Below are 15,885 nucleotides of genomic sequence, written 5' to 3'. Positions count from 1 at the left end.
AGATAAATCTATTTAATTGTTAGCTCTAGGAACATTTCACCTTGTTTGAAGGTAATCTAGACTTTGGATCCTATTTGGAAACCATTATCTGTGGCCCTTCTGGCATAAAAGTGCCCCCAGAAAGCCATGGACTTGAGTTGTGGGCAACCTAATTAATGGAAATAGCCTCTAACTCTAACCCAAGACCTACCTATTTCACAGTTTACAGGAATGAGATTAATGAGCCACTTTCTTGGGAGGCCAGAAAAAAAATCAGAAGCAAAAATATACCTTCTACTGTCGGCTGGCTTCAATCTGTGTTATGAATTGAGGTTGAGATAGAGCAGAGATCTGGGGATTGGAGCAGCTATTTCTGTAACTGGTAAACATACAGACTGCCCAAAGACGCACACAAGCAATCCTACTGTTGTAACAGGATTAATCCTATTGAAGAAGCTGTACTATCTGCCCAGTACTTGCTGTGATAGAGACAGGGAATACAAAGGTAGATGGAAGATAGTCTCTGCCACCAAAGACCTCACAGTCCAGTGGGTAAGACAATTAATACTCATTAATATCAGTTTAAATTTAGAATGATATTTCAATAAGAGATAAATAAGTCACAAAAGTTATTGAGAGAGGAAGTTATTCTCTGTCAGAAATATTCAGGGAAAGCTCTACAGAAAAGGAAGGACTTTGAAGAATGAATAGGAGTTTTCTAAGTGAAAAGATAAAGGGGCATTCTTGGCAGAGTGACATCACATGCAAAGGAGAGAGGTTTGAAGTACTACAATGTGTTCATGGGGCACCTGCGTAGCTTAACTAGTTAAGGGCCCAACTTTTGATTTTAGCTCAGGTCATGATCTCAGGGTCCTGGACAGAGCCCCATATTGGGCTCCACACTCAGCAGGGAATTTGTCCCTCTCCTTCTGTCCTTCCCCCAGCTCATGTTCTCTCTCTCTCTCTCTCTCTCAAAATCTTCCCCCAAAATAATACTACAATGTGTAGAGTAAACTACAAGAAGATTGCAAGTCCAGAACAAGACTGAATCAAAACTTTAGGTTGCCTCATCTTTAGAGCACCTACACTTAAACACATAGAATATGTAGATGCTCCATTAAATTATTCTTGGGCTTCATGGGCTAGGGAAAGGGGTCATCCATTAAATTAAGATTGTTGGGTGGTTTCTAAAAATGTTTGAGAATGTGTTGCTGTGCCCACACTGCTAGCCCCTTGGGTCAGTGACCATCCCTGGGGAGAGGGCTCCAAGATCAGGCTAAACAGGAAGTGTGCTAGAGAAGGAATGAAGACTTCTGATTCTATAACTACAAAAGAGATAACTGGGCATGTGAATCTTCAGAGATAAACGGCAGCAGTGGGTCTGAGTCACCCTTCTGAACAGGAATAGCTCCACATCTTTCCAGATTATATGGGTTGTCTCCACAGGTAAGCTATGCGCACTGCACCAAAAGCTTTCTTTTGACCATTTTCTTCAGCTGTTGCGTCATTGCTGTAAGGAGATGTGCATTGTACATCACTGGGAGCACATAATCACAGAGCACGGCAATGTAAGCAAAGAACAAGCAGTTTACCATTATCTTCTTTGTGACAAGTGAATGTGAAACTTGTATACAGTATCAGAACCTACAAGATGACTCTGTGATAGAGACTAAATCATACATATATATGTGTTCAAACACTCCCACCCTCACAAGTAACTGTGGAACACCTGCACATATACCCACATTTTCCACTAGATAGAATTATCATTACCTTTACCAGGTACTAAAAAGATTTTATGTCTGAAATTGGCAGCAAAAGCAAATCCACATTCAACACCACCTCCCCTTTTCAAATAGACTTCAGTTTAATAAATAAAGGATAGTGAAAATTGCTTCACTAATCCAGGATTTTATAGTAGGGACTCTGAATCACTTGATTCGGGTGTTTTAAAGTTTTCTTACTATCTGTAATTCAGCCAGCCTTCTGGACGGTGAATTCTTCCTTAGTAAAATTACATAATGTATGCTATATTTCTAATTAACTGCCTCTAACTCTTGTTAGCCACTGAACTCAATTTCTAACTTGCAAGGTTTTTCTAGAATTGGCTGGATTGTTATTGGATCCCTGAATTGTACTTTCAAGGGAATTGGGTAGACAAACAGGTACAATTGGTTTATTTTTCATGTAGTAGGAAATGGTAATGGAAAATCTCACCAAATAACAAGGTGTATTTCAAAAAAAAAAGAAGAAGAAAGAATGATCTTAGCCTTGCAAAGTAGCTTTCTAAAGTTATGCAGTTCTTTTCAGAAAATGTATTTGTCTGGAAAAGTCAAGACTAACCTCCTGTGTGTCCCATTTATATGTTCTTCAAATTTTCCCTCCTCCTACTTTACCCCATCTCAGGAGGCTAGGGGAACACAATTATCTATTTTTGATTACCTCAAGTATATATTATGATTTTAAAAAATCAACTTCAAGATAAAGGAGAAATTAGAAAAATGCCAAATTTGTTTTAGAACACCTGATTTCAGTCACAGCAATCTGAATATTTTGGGGGTTCTGAGTTGTGTTACACACACAGGCCATTTCTGAGATTGTTGCTCTTTTTTCTTTTTTTCAGAGGCAACTGACCACCAGGGTTTAGGTAAGCACATTGATAACTGGGACTTGCCATATGAGCAAAACAAATCAACCACAAGTAGCAACATCAACCTCAGAGACCTCTATAAAAGTCTAGAGAAAAAAAAGCCTCCAACTGCTTTCCAACAAGTGCAAAAGCATAAGACTGCTTCATGCATCTAATAAGGGCCCACATGGGCTTGGTCAGATTCTTACTCTGTCTCCTAGTTTGGGCTCTTATAACTGGACCTGGATCTGTGGCTGCTAAATTTTGGGTCCTTTTTTATTTACTTCCAAAATGTAATCTTCTGACCCAGGAAGGACAATCAGATTTTATCTCCATGCAAACTAAAGAGTAGAGTTCAGAGAAAAAATAGGGTGCCATAAAACTTCTGTTTCTAGCAAGAAGAGGGACTAGAAACTCTGACCAAAAAGGAAAAAAGGCTCACTCCAAAAGAACTAGATGTTAGATAAATTACAATGAAGTTAAAAATATTGCTGAGCTCATATCCCTGTATTTATTGCAGCATTATTTGCAATAGCTAAGATATGGAAGCAACCCAAGTGTCCATCAAAAGATGAATGGATAAAGATGTGATTTTATATATATAATGGAATACTACTCAGCCATTAAAAGGATGAGATTTTGCCATTTGCAACCACTTGGATGAAGTCAAAGGATATTATGCTAACTAAAAGAAGTCAGATGGAGAAAGACAAATGATACTATACAATTTCACTTGTATGTGGAATCTAAAAATAACAAATGTATAAGTAAACAAAAAGCATTATTAGAGCCATAAATACAGAGAACAAACTGCCAGAGGAGAAGAGAAGGGGAGATGGGCAAAATAGATTAAGGGAAGGGGAAGTACAGGTTTCCAGCTATGGAATGAGTAAGTCAAAGGGATGAAAGGTACAGCACAGGGAATATAGTCAATGGTAATGTATTAGCATTGTATGGTGACAGATGGGATCCACACTGTGATGAGTATCGTATAATAAATAAACTCATCAAATCACTATGCCGTACACCTAAAAGAAATTTAACATTGTATGTCAACCATACTTCAATAAAAGCAAACAAAAGGCATCGCTGAGCTCACAAAAATGGAGCTAAAGGAAATTCCCAAGGGCAAAAGACCAGCAAACACAACAACAAAGTTAGGGTAAATAAAATCAGGGCAGTAAATAATCAAATGCCTTTATCAAGAATTACACAATTTGGAATTAATGGCTAGCCATGCAGGAAATTAGAAACTAGCATTGCCCAAGTATGAGCAAAACCCAATCTGAGGACCTGAGATGCTCTCCTCACCACACACACACACAAAGACTTGAAAATAAAAAGCCGGGGGAAAAAATAATACTCTGCCTGCAGGCAGCAAAGGGAGAGGACAAGGAAATCCTCCCATCTCCACCACAGCTGTGTTAGATGTAATAATGACAAACACACCATCTCTGTGTACAGGTAACCATGGGCCTGGCCCCACATGGGTCTGAATACTGAACATGTATTACACTAATGGCCAGAAAAATGAACAAAGTTAGTATTATTTCTTGTCCTTAACTGAAATCAAATAAATTCTCTTTGGAGGAAAACAGGGCAACCTTGGCCCTCTTAGAAAACTCACAAATTAAGTTCAGATAAATATGGGCTCACAATAAAAAAAAAAAATGACCAAACATTATAAGGAAACAGGCTACCATGAATAAGAATCAAAATAAATGAAGAAACAATAGAGGATCCTTAAAGTACTATAACTTAGTATTATCACATAAAAACATACAAAAGTAGTTTAAAGAAAAAATATGTTATATAAAAAATGAGGAAGATTCCTAAAATAGATAGATTTTGGGGAAAGAAGCTAATAAAAATTTTTTTTAAATAAGCACTGAAATTAAAAATGGGTGAGTTGAACAGAATCAATACACTGATTAATAGGAAATTACAAACCTAAAAGAATTACACTGAACTCATCCCAGAGAGACAAGGAGGTGGCAAGTATGAAGAAGAGGTTAGAAATCAGAGGCTGGAATGACTAGCTCTAATGTGGGGGGCCTACTCAGGGACCCCTGAGGGAAAGAAAAGGATGAAAAGTGTGAAAAAAGAAAAGGGAAGACCAAGCTCTTTTCAGGAACATAGATTCAAAATACCTCATCAAAATATTGGCAAGTCTAGGAAAAGTTAAGAAATATAATGTATCAAGACCTAGTTGGGTATATCTCATAAATTTGACTTAGGAGGATGTTGTTTCTATTAACTCAAAATATATGAGTGTAACATAGCAGAAATGATGTATGATTATCAACAGATGAAGAAAAATTTGATGAAATTCAGTTTTTTTGATAAAAATTCATAGAAACTAAGAAATAAAGGGAATTTCTCTAACTTAATGAAGCATAGCTACCAAAAACCTACAGCAAACATTCTTCAGGACGAAAATTTAGAAACATTCTCTTTAAAATAAGAACCAAGACCAAACTACCTAGAAAACCTTCAAATTATCCTGAAAATCTATGAATTCGGCCTGAGATTTAAAGAGAGACCAGCTGGAATGCAACAGTGAGAAGAGTTCGCGCTTCTATCAAGGTAGGAAGACGAGGAAAAAGAAATAAAGGAACAAAGGCCTCCAAGGGGGAGGGGCCCCGCGAGGAGCCGGGCTGAGGCCGGGGCGAGTGTCCCCAGGACAGGAGAGCCCCGTCCCGGAGGAGCAGGATCTGCACCGACCTTCCCGGGGGGAAAGAGGCTCGCAGGGAGTTGGAGCAGGACCCAGGAGGGAGCAGATGCCCTCGGGCTCCCCGGGACAGTAACAGCAACTGCGCGCCCAGGAGAGTGCGCCGAGCTCCCTAAGGGCTGCAGCGCGCACGGCGGGACCCGGAGCAGCTCGGAGGGGCTCGGGCGGCGGCTCCGCGGAGGGGGCTGCGCGGCCCGGGAACGCGAATCCAACAGCGCAGGCTCCGGAGCACAGGGCGCCGGGACACAGCCCAGGATCCCGCCTTCCCCCGGGACAGGCAGAGGCCGGGAGGGCCCAGGACAGCGAGGACGCTCCTGCCCCAGCTGAGCACATCAGCAGCCCCGCCCCGGAGCCTCCAGGCCCTGCAGACGGAGTTCCTGCCGGAGCTGAATCCAGGTTTCCAGAGCTGCCCCGCCACTGGGGCTGTTCCTCCTGCGGCCTCACGGGGTAAACAACCCCCACCGAGCCCTGCACCAGGCAGGGGCACAGCAGCTCCCGCAACTGCTAACACCTGAGAATCAGCACAGCTGGCCCCTCCCCCAGAACACCAGCTAGACGGACAACTTCCAGGAGAAGCCAAGGGACTTAAAGAACACAGAATCAGAACATACTCCCCTGTGGTTCTTTTTTTTTTTTTTTTTTTTTTGTTGTTGTTGTTGTTGTTTTTGTTTTGTTTTGCTTTTTGATTTGTTTCCTTCCCCCACCCCCTTTTTTTCTCCTTTCTTTTTCTTTCTCTTTTTCTTTTTTTTTTTTTTTTTTTCGTTTTTTTTTTTCTTTTTCTTCCCTTTTTTTTTCTCTTTCTCTTTTCTTTCCTTCTTTCTCTCCTCTCTTTTTCTCTTTTTCCCAATACAATTTGCTTTTGGCCACTCTGCACTGAGCAAAATGACTAGAAGGAAAACCTCACCTCAAAAGAAAGAATCAGAAACAGTCCTCTCTCCCACAGAGTTACAAAATCTGGATTACAATTCAATGTCAGAAAGCCAATTCAGAAGCACTATTATACAGCGACTGGTGGCTCTAGAAAAAAGTATAAAGGACTCAAGAGACTTCATGACTGCAGAATTTAGAGCTAATCAGGCAGAAATTAAAAATCAATTGAATGAGATGCAATCCAAACTAGAAGTCCTAACGACGAGGGTTAACGAGGTGGAAGAACGAGTGAGTGACCTAGAAGACAAGTTGATAGCAAAGAGGGAAACTGAGGAAAAAAGAGACAAACAATTAAAAGACCATGAAGATAGATTAAGGGAAATAAACGACAGCCTGAGGAAGAAAAACCTACGTTTAATTGGGGTTCCCGAGGGCGCCGAAAGGGACAGAGGGCCAGAATATGTATTTGAACAAATTCTAGCTGAAAACTTTCCTAATCTGGGAAGGGAAACAGGCATTCAGATCCAGGAAATAGAGAGATCCCCCCCTAAAATCAATAAAAACCGTTCAACACCTCGACATTTAATTGTGAAGCTTGCAAATTCCAAAGATAAGGAGAAGATCCTTAAAGCAGCAAGAGACAAGAAATCCCTGACTTTTATGGGGAGGAGCATTAGGGTAACAGCAGACCTCTCCACAGAGACCTGGCAGGCCAGAAAGGGCTGGCAGGATATATTCAGGGTCCTAAATGAGAAGAACATGCAACCAAGAATACTTTATCCAGCAAGGCTCTCATTCAAAATGGAAGGAGAGATAAAGAGCGTCCAAGACAGGCAGCAACTGAAAGAATATGTGACCTCCAAACCAGCTCTGCAAGAAATTTTAAGGGGGACTCTTAAAATTCCCCTTTAAGAAGAAGTTCAGTGGAACAGTCCACAAAAACAAAGACTGAATAGATATCATGATGACACTAAACTCATATCTCTCAATAGTAACTCTGAATGTGAACGGGCTTAATGACCCCATCAAAAGGCGCAGGGTTTCAGACTGGATAAAAAAGCAGGACCCATCTATTTGCTGTCTACAAGAGACTCATTTTAGACAGAAGGACACCTACAGCCTGAAAATAAAAGGTTGGAGAACCATTTACCATTCGAATGGTCCTCAAAAGAAAGCAGGGGTAGCCATCCTTATATCAGATAAACTAAAATTTACCCCAAAGACTGTAGTGAGAGATGAAGAGGGACACTATATCATACTTAAAGGATCTATTCAACAAGAGGATTTAACAATCCTCAATATATACGCTCCGAATGTGGGAGCTGCCAAATATATAAATCAATTATTAACCAAAGTGAAGAAATACTTAGATAATAATACACTTATACTTGGTGACTTCAATCTAGCTCTTTCTATACTCGATAGGTCTTCTAAGCAAAACATCTCCAAAGAAACGAGAGCTTTAAATGATACACTGGACCAGATGGATTTCACAGATATCTACAGAACTTTACATCCAAACTCAACTGAATACACATTCTTCTCAAGCGCACATGGAACTTTCTCCAGAATAGACCACATATTGGGTCACAAATCGGGTCTGAACCGATACCAAAAGATTGGGATTGTCCCCTGCATATTCTCGGACCATAATGCCTTGAAATTAGAACTAAATCACAACAAGAAGTTTGGAAGGACCTCAAACACATGGAGGTTAAGGACCATCCTGTTAAAAGATAAAAGGGTCAACCAGGAAATTAAGGAAGAATTAAAAAGATTCATGGAAACTAATGAGAATGAAGATACAACCGTTCAAAATCTTTGGGATGCAGCAAAAGCAGTCCTAAGGGGGAAATACATCGCAATACAAGCATCCATTCAAAAACTGGAAAGAACTCAAATACAAAAGCTAACCTTACACATAAAAGAGCTAGAGAAAAAACAGCAAATAGATCCTACATCCAAGAGAAGAAGGGAGTTAATAAAGATTCGAGCAGAACTCAACGAAATCGAGACCAGAAGAACTGTGGAACAGATCAACAGAACCAGGAGTTGGTTCTTCGAAAGAATTAATAAGATAGATAAACCATTAGCCAGCCTTATTAAAAAGAAGAGAGAGAAGACTCAAATTAATAAAATCATGAATGAGAAAGGAGAGATCACTACCAACACCAAGGAAATACAAACGATTTTAAAAACATATTATGAACAGCTATACGCCAATAAATTAGGCAATCTAGAAGAAATGGACGCATTCCTGGAAAGCTACAAACTACCAAAACTGGAACAGGAAGAAATAGAAAACCTGAACAGGCCAATAACCAGGGAGGAAATTGAAGCAGTCATCAAAAACCTCCCAAGACACAAGAGTCCAGGGCCAGATGGCTTCCCAGGGGAATTTTATCAAACGTTTAAAGAAGAAACCATACCTATTCTCCTAAAGCTGTTTGGAAAGATAGAAAGAGATGGAGTACTTCCAAATTCGTTCTATGAAGCCAGCATCACCTTAATTCCAAAGCCAGACAAAGACCCCGCCAAAAAGGAGAATTACAGACCAATATCCCTGATGAACATGGATGCAAAAATTCTCAACAAGATACTGGCCAATAGGATCCAACAGTACATTAAGAAAATTATTCACCATGACCAAGTAGGATTTATCCCTGGGACACAAGGCTGGTTCAACACCCGTAAAACAATCAATGTGATTCATCATATCAGCAAGAGAAAAACCAAGAACCATATGATCCTCTCATTGGATGCAGAGAAAGCATTTGACAAAATACAGCATCCATTCCTGATCAAAACTCTTCAGAGTGTAGGGATAGAGGGAACATTCCTCGACATCTTAAAAGCCATCTATGAAAAGCCCACAGCAAATATCATTCTCAATGGGGAAGCACTAGGAGTCTTTCCCCTAAGATCAGGAACAAGACAGGGATGTCCACTCTCACCACTGCTGTTCAACATAGTACTGGAAGTCCTAGCCTCAGCAATCAGACAACAAAAAGACATTAAAGGCATTCAAATTGGCAAAGAAGAAGTCAAACTCTCCCTCTTCGCCGATGACATGATACTCTACATAGAAAACCCAAAAGTCTCCACCCCAAGATTGCTAGAACTCATACAGCAATTCGGTAGCGTGGCAGGATACAAAATCAATGCCCAGAAGTCAGTGGCATTTCTATACACTAACAATGAGACTGAAGAAAGAGAAATTAAGGAGTCAATCCCATTTACAATTGCACCCAAAAGCATAAGATACCTAGGAATAAACCTAACCAAAGAGGTAAAGGGTCTATACCCTCAAAACTATAGAACACTTCTGAAAGAAATTGAGGAAGACACAAAGAGATGGAAAAATATTCCATGCTCATGGATTGGCAGAATTAATATTGTGAAAATGTCAATGTTACCCAGGGCAATTTACACGTTTAATGCAATCCCTATCAAAATACCATGGACTTTCTTCAGAGAGTTAGAACAAATTATTTTAAGATTTGTGTGGAATCAGAAAAGACCCCGAATAGCCAGGGGAATTTTAAAAAAGAAAACCATATCTGGGGGCATCACAATGCCAGATTTCAGGTTGTACTACAAAGCTGTGGTCATCAAGACAGTGTGGTACTGGCACAAAAACAGACATATAGATCAGTGGAACAGAATAGAGAATCCAGAAGTGGACCCTGAACTTTATGGGCAACTAATATTCGATAAAGGAGGAAAGACTATCCATTGGAAGAAAGACAGTCTCTTCAATAAATGGTGCTGGGAAAATTGGACATCCACATGCAGAAGAATGAAACTAGACCACTCTCTTTCACCATACACAAAGATAAACTCAAAATGGATGAAAGATCTAAATGTGAGACAAGATTCCATCAAAATCTTAGAGAAGAACACAGGCAACACCCTTTTTGAACTCGGCCATAGTAACTTCTTGCAAGATACATCCACGAAGGCAAAAGAAACTAAAGCAAAAATGAACTATTGGGACTTCATCAAGATAAGAAGCTTTTGCACAGCAAAGGATACAGTCAACAAAACTCAAAGACAACCTACAGAATGGGAGAAGATATTTGCAAATGACATATCAGATAAAGGGCTAGTTTCCAAGATCTATAAAGAACTTATTAAACTCAACACCAAAGAAACAAACAATCCAATCATGAAATGGGCAAAAGACATGAACAGAAATCTCACAGAGGAAGACATAGACATGGCCAACATGCATATGAGAAAATGCTCTGCATCACTTGCCATCAGGGAAATACAAATGAAAACTACAATGAGATACCACCTCACACCAGTGAGAATGGGGAAAATTAACAAGGCAGGAAACAACAAATGTTGGAGAGGATGTGGAGAAAAGGGAACCCTCTTACACTGTTGGTGGGAATGTGAACTGGTGCAGCCACTCTGGAAAACTGTGTGGAGGTTCCTCAAAGAGTTAAAAATAGACCTGCCCTACGACCCAGCAATTGCACTGTTGGGGATTTACCCCAAAGATACAAATGCAATGAAACGCCCGGACACCTGCACCCCGATGTTTCTAGCAGCAATGGCCACGATAGCCAAACTGTGGAAGGAGCCTCGGTGTCCAACGAAAGATGAATGGATAAAGAAGATGTGGTTTATGTATACAATGGAATATTACTCAGCTATTAGAAATGACAAATACCCACCATTTGCTTCAACGTGGATGGAACTGGAGGGTATTATGCTGAGTGAAGTAAGTCAGTCGGAGAAGGACAAACATTATATGTTCTCATTCATTTGGGGAATATAAATAATAGTGAAAGGGAAAATAAGGGAAGGGAGAAGAAATGTGTGGGAAATATCAGAAAGGGAGACAGAACGTAAAGACTGCTAACTCTGGGAAACGAACTAGGGGTGGTATAAGGGGAGGAGGGCGGGGGGTGGGAGTGAATGGGTGACGGGCACTGGGTGTTATTCTGTATGTTAGTAAATTGAACACCAATAAAAAAATAAATTAAAAAAATAAAAATAAAAAAATAAAATAAAATAAAATAAAATAAAATAAGAACCAAGTCAAGGTCGCCCATTCTATTCCACACTGTATTGTAATTCCTAGAAGTATAAAAGGATGGAAAAAAATAGAGTGTAAAAGATGAAAAGGAATTTCATTATTTCTAAGTGATATGATTTTTAAATAGAAAACTCCTAGAAAATCTTAATATTTGTAATTACTACGAATGTCAAAGTTACAGCACATAAGATCACTATGTAAAAATTTATACACAATATAGAGAAATTTTTTCTATACACAAGTACCAAATAAGAAATAGGGGATTTTTTTCAAGATAATTTGCCATGGCAACCAAAATATAAAGTAACCTGTGATAAATGTAATGAAGTTTAATAAATCGTAAAACTTAATTGAACTTCATTAAAAATTTAAATAAATGGAATATAATCATAGACAGGAAACCTAAGAATCATAAATGTATCTATTCTTCTCACTGATTTAATAAAATTTTATTAAAATCCCAACAGATTCAGTGTGTGTATGCATCTATAAAGTGGATTCAAAAGTTTTATCCTGGGGAGGGGAGGGCAGGATGGCGGAGGAGTAGGGTCCTCAGCTCACCGGGCCCCACAACTTACCTGGATAACTTTCAAATCATTCTGGAAACCTACAAACTCCAACTGAGATGTAAAAAGAGAACAGCTGGAACGCTCCAGGGAGAAGGGTTTTTGCTTCTAACAAGGAAGGGGAGAGCGGGGGAGTATAAGAAAGAATCAAGTGGGGCGGGCAGCCCAGGTGGCTCAGTGGTTTAGCACCGCCTTTGGCCCAGGGTGTGATCCTGGGGACCAGGGATCGAGTCCCACGAGTCCCACGTCGGGCTCCCTGCATGGGGCCTGCTTCTCCCTCTGCCTGTGTCTCTGCCTCTCTCTCTGCCTCCCTTTCTCTCTGTGTATCTCTCATGAATAAGTAAATAAATCTTAAAAAAAAAAAAAATCCAGTAGGGGAGGCCCCCGGGAAGCAGGAACTTTCCACCCCGCCCTCCTCTCCCCGGAGGGAAAGGCCTCCAGGGCGTCGGCAGGGGGTCGGGCAGGCCGGCAGGAGGGCGGGGGAGCCCCCAGGTCCCGGGGTCACAAGCAGAGGAGGGAGCCGGGGGAGAGCGCACCCCCACCGCGGCCCATCTCGGGGCAGGGCTGGAGCGCACCCCGGGGCCTCGGGGGAAGCCGGGGGTCGGGCAGGGGCCCCGGGAGGGGTGGGGGCAGGGGACACGGGCCTGGGGGGCAATGGTGCCTGCCTAGCCGGGCACCTGGCGGGGGCGGGGCATCCCCCAGGGGCGCACACCTGAGACAGCACCGCAGGCCCCGCCCCCGGGAGACCAGCTGGAAGGACGGGGGAAGGGCGAGCCCCGGACCCAGCAGCACTGGAAAGCTCCAGGGGAAGTCGACGGATTTACAGTATATAGAACCAGAGGATACCCCTCCTATTTTTTTTCTTCCTTTTTCCAGTACAAAGCGTTTTTATATCAGACTGTAAATTTCCAATTTTTTTTCTCTTTTCCAACCTTAACTACAATATTTTACCACCTCTTCATTTTTAAGATTCTTCCTTTTTGACTTTCATATTTCTGCAATTACAGGTCCTAGGTATATTTTCCACTTCTAGATTCCCTTTAACATACTCAACTTAATTTTGGGAGATATACAAGATCTGTTTTTTTGTTTGTTTGTTTGTTTGTTTTGTGGTTTTCTCTGCCTCATTTTGTTCTACACTGGCAGAAGTTAATACCTTCTAAAACATGACCAGTATGCACCCAGAACCAAGTGGTATGCCATGCTGGTTCATTCTGTGAGATGCCTCATTCCCATTCTGCCCCCCTCTTTTATCTCATTTGTGTTTTGGTGGTCAATGTTGGTGCCCTCTACAAGTATTTCTGGATTATATAAACTTGGGACTGACCATCTTCTAACATACAGAACTTAATAACTCAGAACCAAGAGGATCACCCTCTCAAATGCCTCATGTAGACTACATTCTCCCTCCTAGTGACTTTGTCACTACCACCATCTCCCAGTCCCCCCGCTTTTTTCTTTTTTTTTCTCTCTTCTTTACAATTCCTGGTCTTTTATTTTTTACTACTTTGTTTTAAAATTTTCTTTTCATTTTACTGGTCATTTATTTCGTTCTCATCTTTGTTTTCAATTTTTGGTCTCTGACCTCGTCAGAATCATCTAGAGTTAAATTTACTTAGGTCGTGGTTAATATTCTAGACTCAGCCCACTCATACAGCCGCTCTGCACTGAGCAAAATGACTAGAAAGAAGAACTCACCACAAAAGAAAGAATCAAAAACAGTACTCTCTGCCACAGAGTTACAGAATTTGGATTACAATTCGATGTCAGAAAACCAATTCAGAAGCACAAATAAAGCTACTGATGGCTCTGGGAAAAAAAAGCATAAAGGATTCAAGAGACTTCATGAATACAGAATTTAGATCTAATCAGGCTGAAATTAAAAATCAATTAAATGAGATGCAATCCACATTGGAGGTCCTAATGATGAGGGTTAATGAGATAGAAGAACAAATGAGTGACATAGAAGACAAGTTGATGGCAAGGAAGAAAGCTGAAGAAAAAAGAGAAAAACAAAAGACCATGAGGAAAGGTTAAGGGAAATAAATGACAGCCTCAGAAGGAAAAATCTACATATAATTGGGGTTCCAGAGAATAATGAGAGGGACAGAGGGACAGAAAGCATATTTGAACAAATCATAGCTGAGAACTTCCCTAATTTGGGGAAGGAAACAAGCATTCAGATCCAGGAGATAGAGAGCTCCCCCCGCCAAAAAAAGGCAATAAAATCGTTCACCGCCTTGACATTTAATGGTGAAACTTGCAAATTCCAAAGATAAAGAGAAAATCCTTAAAGCAGAGACAAGAGATCCCTAACTTACATGGGGAGAAGTATTAGATCAACAGCACACCTCTCCACAGAGACCTGGCAGGCCAGAAAGGTGTGGCAGGATATATTCAGGGTCCTAAATGAGAAGAACATGCAGCCAAGAATACTTTATCCAGCAAAGCTCTCATTCAGAATAGAAGGAGAGATAAAGAGCTTCCAAGATAGGCAGAAACTGAAAGAATATGTGACCACCAAACCAGCTCTGCGAGGAATATTAAGGAGGACTCTGTAAAAGAAAGAGGAAGCCCAAAGAAATAATCCACAAAAACAGGGACTGAATAGGTTTTAGGATGACACTAAATTAATATCTTTCAAGAATAACTCTGAATGTCAATGGGCTAAATGATCTCACCAAAGACGCAGGGCTTCAGACTGGATAAAAAAGCAAGACCCCTCTATTTGCTGTCTACAAGAGACTCATTTTAGACCTAAAGAGACCTAGAGCCTCAAGATGAAAGGTTGGAGAACATTTTACCATCAAATGGTCCTCAAAAGAAAGCAGGGGTAGTAATCCTCATATCAGATAAATTAAAGTTTATCCCAAAGACTGTAGTAAGAGATGAAGACGGACACTATAGCATACTTAAAGGGTCTATCCAACAAAAGGATCTGACAATCATGAATATTTATGCCCTAATGTGGGAGATGCCAAATATATCAATCAATTAGTAACCAAAGTAAAGATATACTTAGATAATAATACACTAATACTGGGAGACTTCAACATGGCATTTTCTGCAAAACACAGACCTTCTAAGCACAACAACTCCAAAGAAACTGGAGCTTTAAATGATACACTGGACCAGATGGATTTCACAGATATTTACAGAACTTTACATCCAAATGCAACTGCATACACATTCTTCAAGAGCACATGGAACATTCTCCAGAATACACCACATACTGGGTCACAAATCAGGTCTCAACCGACACCAAAAGATTGGGATTGTCCCCTGCATATTTTCAGACCACAATGCTTTGAAACTATAACTTAATCACAAGAAGAAATTTGGAAGAAACTCAAACACATGGAGGTTAAACAGCATCCTGCTAAAAGATGAATGGAACAACCAGGAAATTACAGAAGAATAAAAAAGATTCATGGAAACTAGAGAAAATGGAGATACAACTATTCAAAATCCTTGGGATACATCAAAAGCAGTCCTAAGAGGTAAATACATTGCAATATAAGCATCCCTCCAAAAATTGGAAAAAACTCAAATACACAAGCTAACCTCACACCTAAAGGAATTGGAGAAAGAACAGCAAATAAAACCTACACCAAGTGGAAAAAGAGAGTTAATAAATATTTGAGCAGAATGCAATGAAATAGAGACCAGAAGAACTGTAGAACAGATCAACAAAACCAGGGGTTGTTTCTTTGAAAGAATTAATAAGATAGATAAACCATTAAAAAGAAAAAAAAGACACAAATTAATAAAAATCAGAAATGAAAAAGGAGAGATCACAGCCAATACCAAGGATATTCAAACGATTTTAAAAACATATTATGAGCAGCTATACGCCAATAAATTAGACAATCTAGAAGAAATGGACACATTTCTGGAAAATCACAAAATACCAAAACTAGAACAGGAAGAAATAGAAAACCTGAACAGGCCAATAACCAGGGAGGAAATTGAGGCAGTCATCAAAAACCTCCCAAAACACAAAAGTCCAGGGCCAGATGGCTTCCTAGGGGAATTCTATCAAACGTTTAAAGAAGAAACA

The sequence above is a fragment of the Canis lupus genome, chromosome 19, assembly GCF_011100685.1.
Source record: "Canis lupus familiaris isolate Mischka breed German Shepherd chromosome 19, alternate assembly UU_Cfam_GSD_1.0, whole genome shotgun sequence".
In the NCBI taxonomy this organism is placed as follows: domain Eukaryota; kingdom Metazoa; phylum Chordata; class Mammalia; order Carnivora; family Canidae; genus Canis; species Canis lupus.
This window is presented reverse-complemented; position numbering follows the sequence as displayed.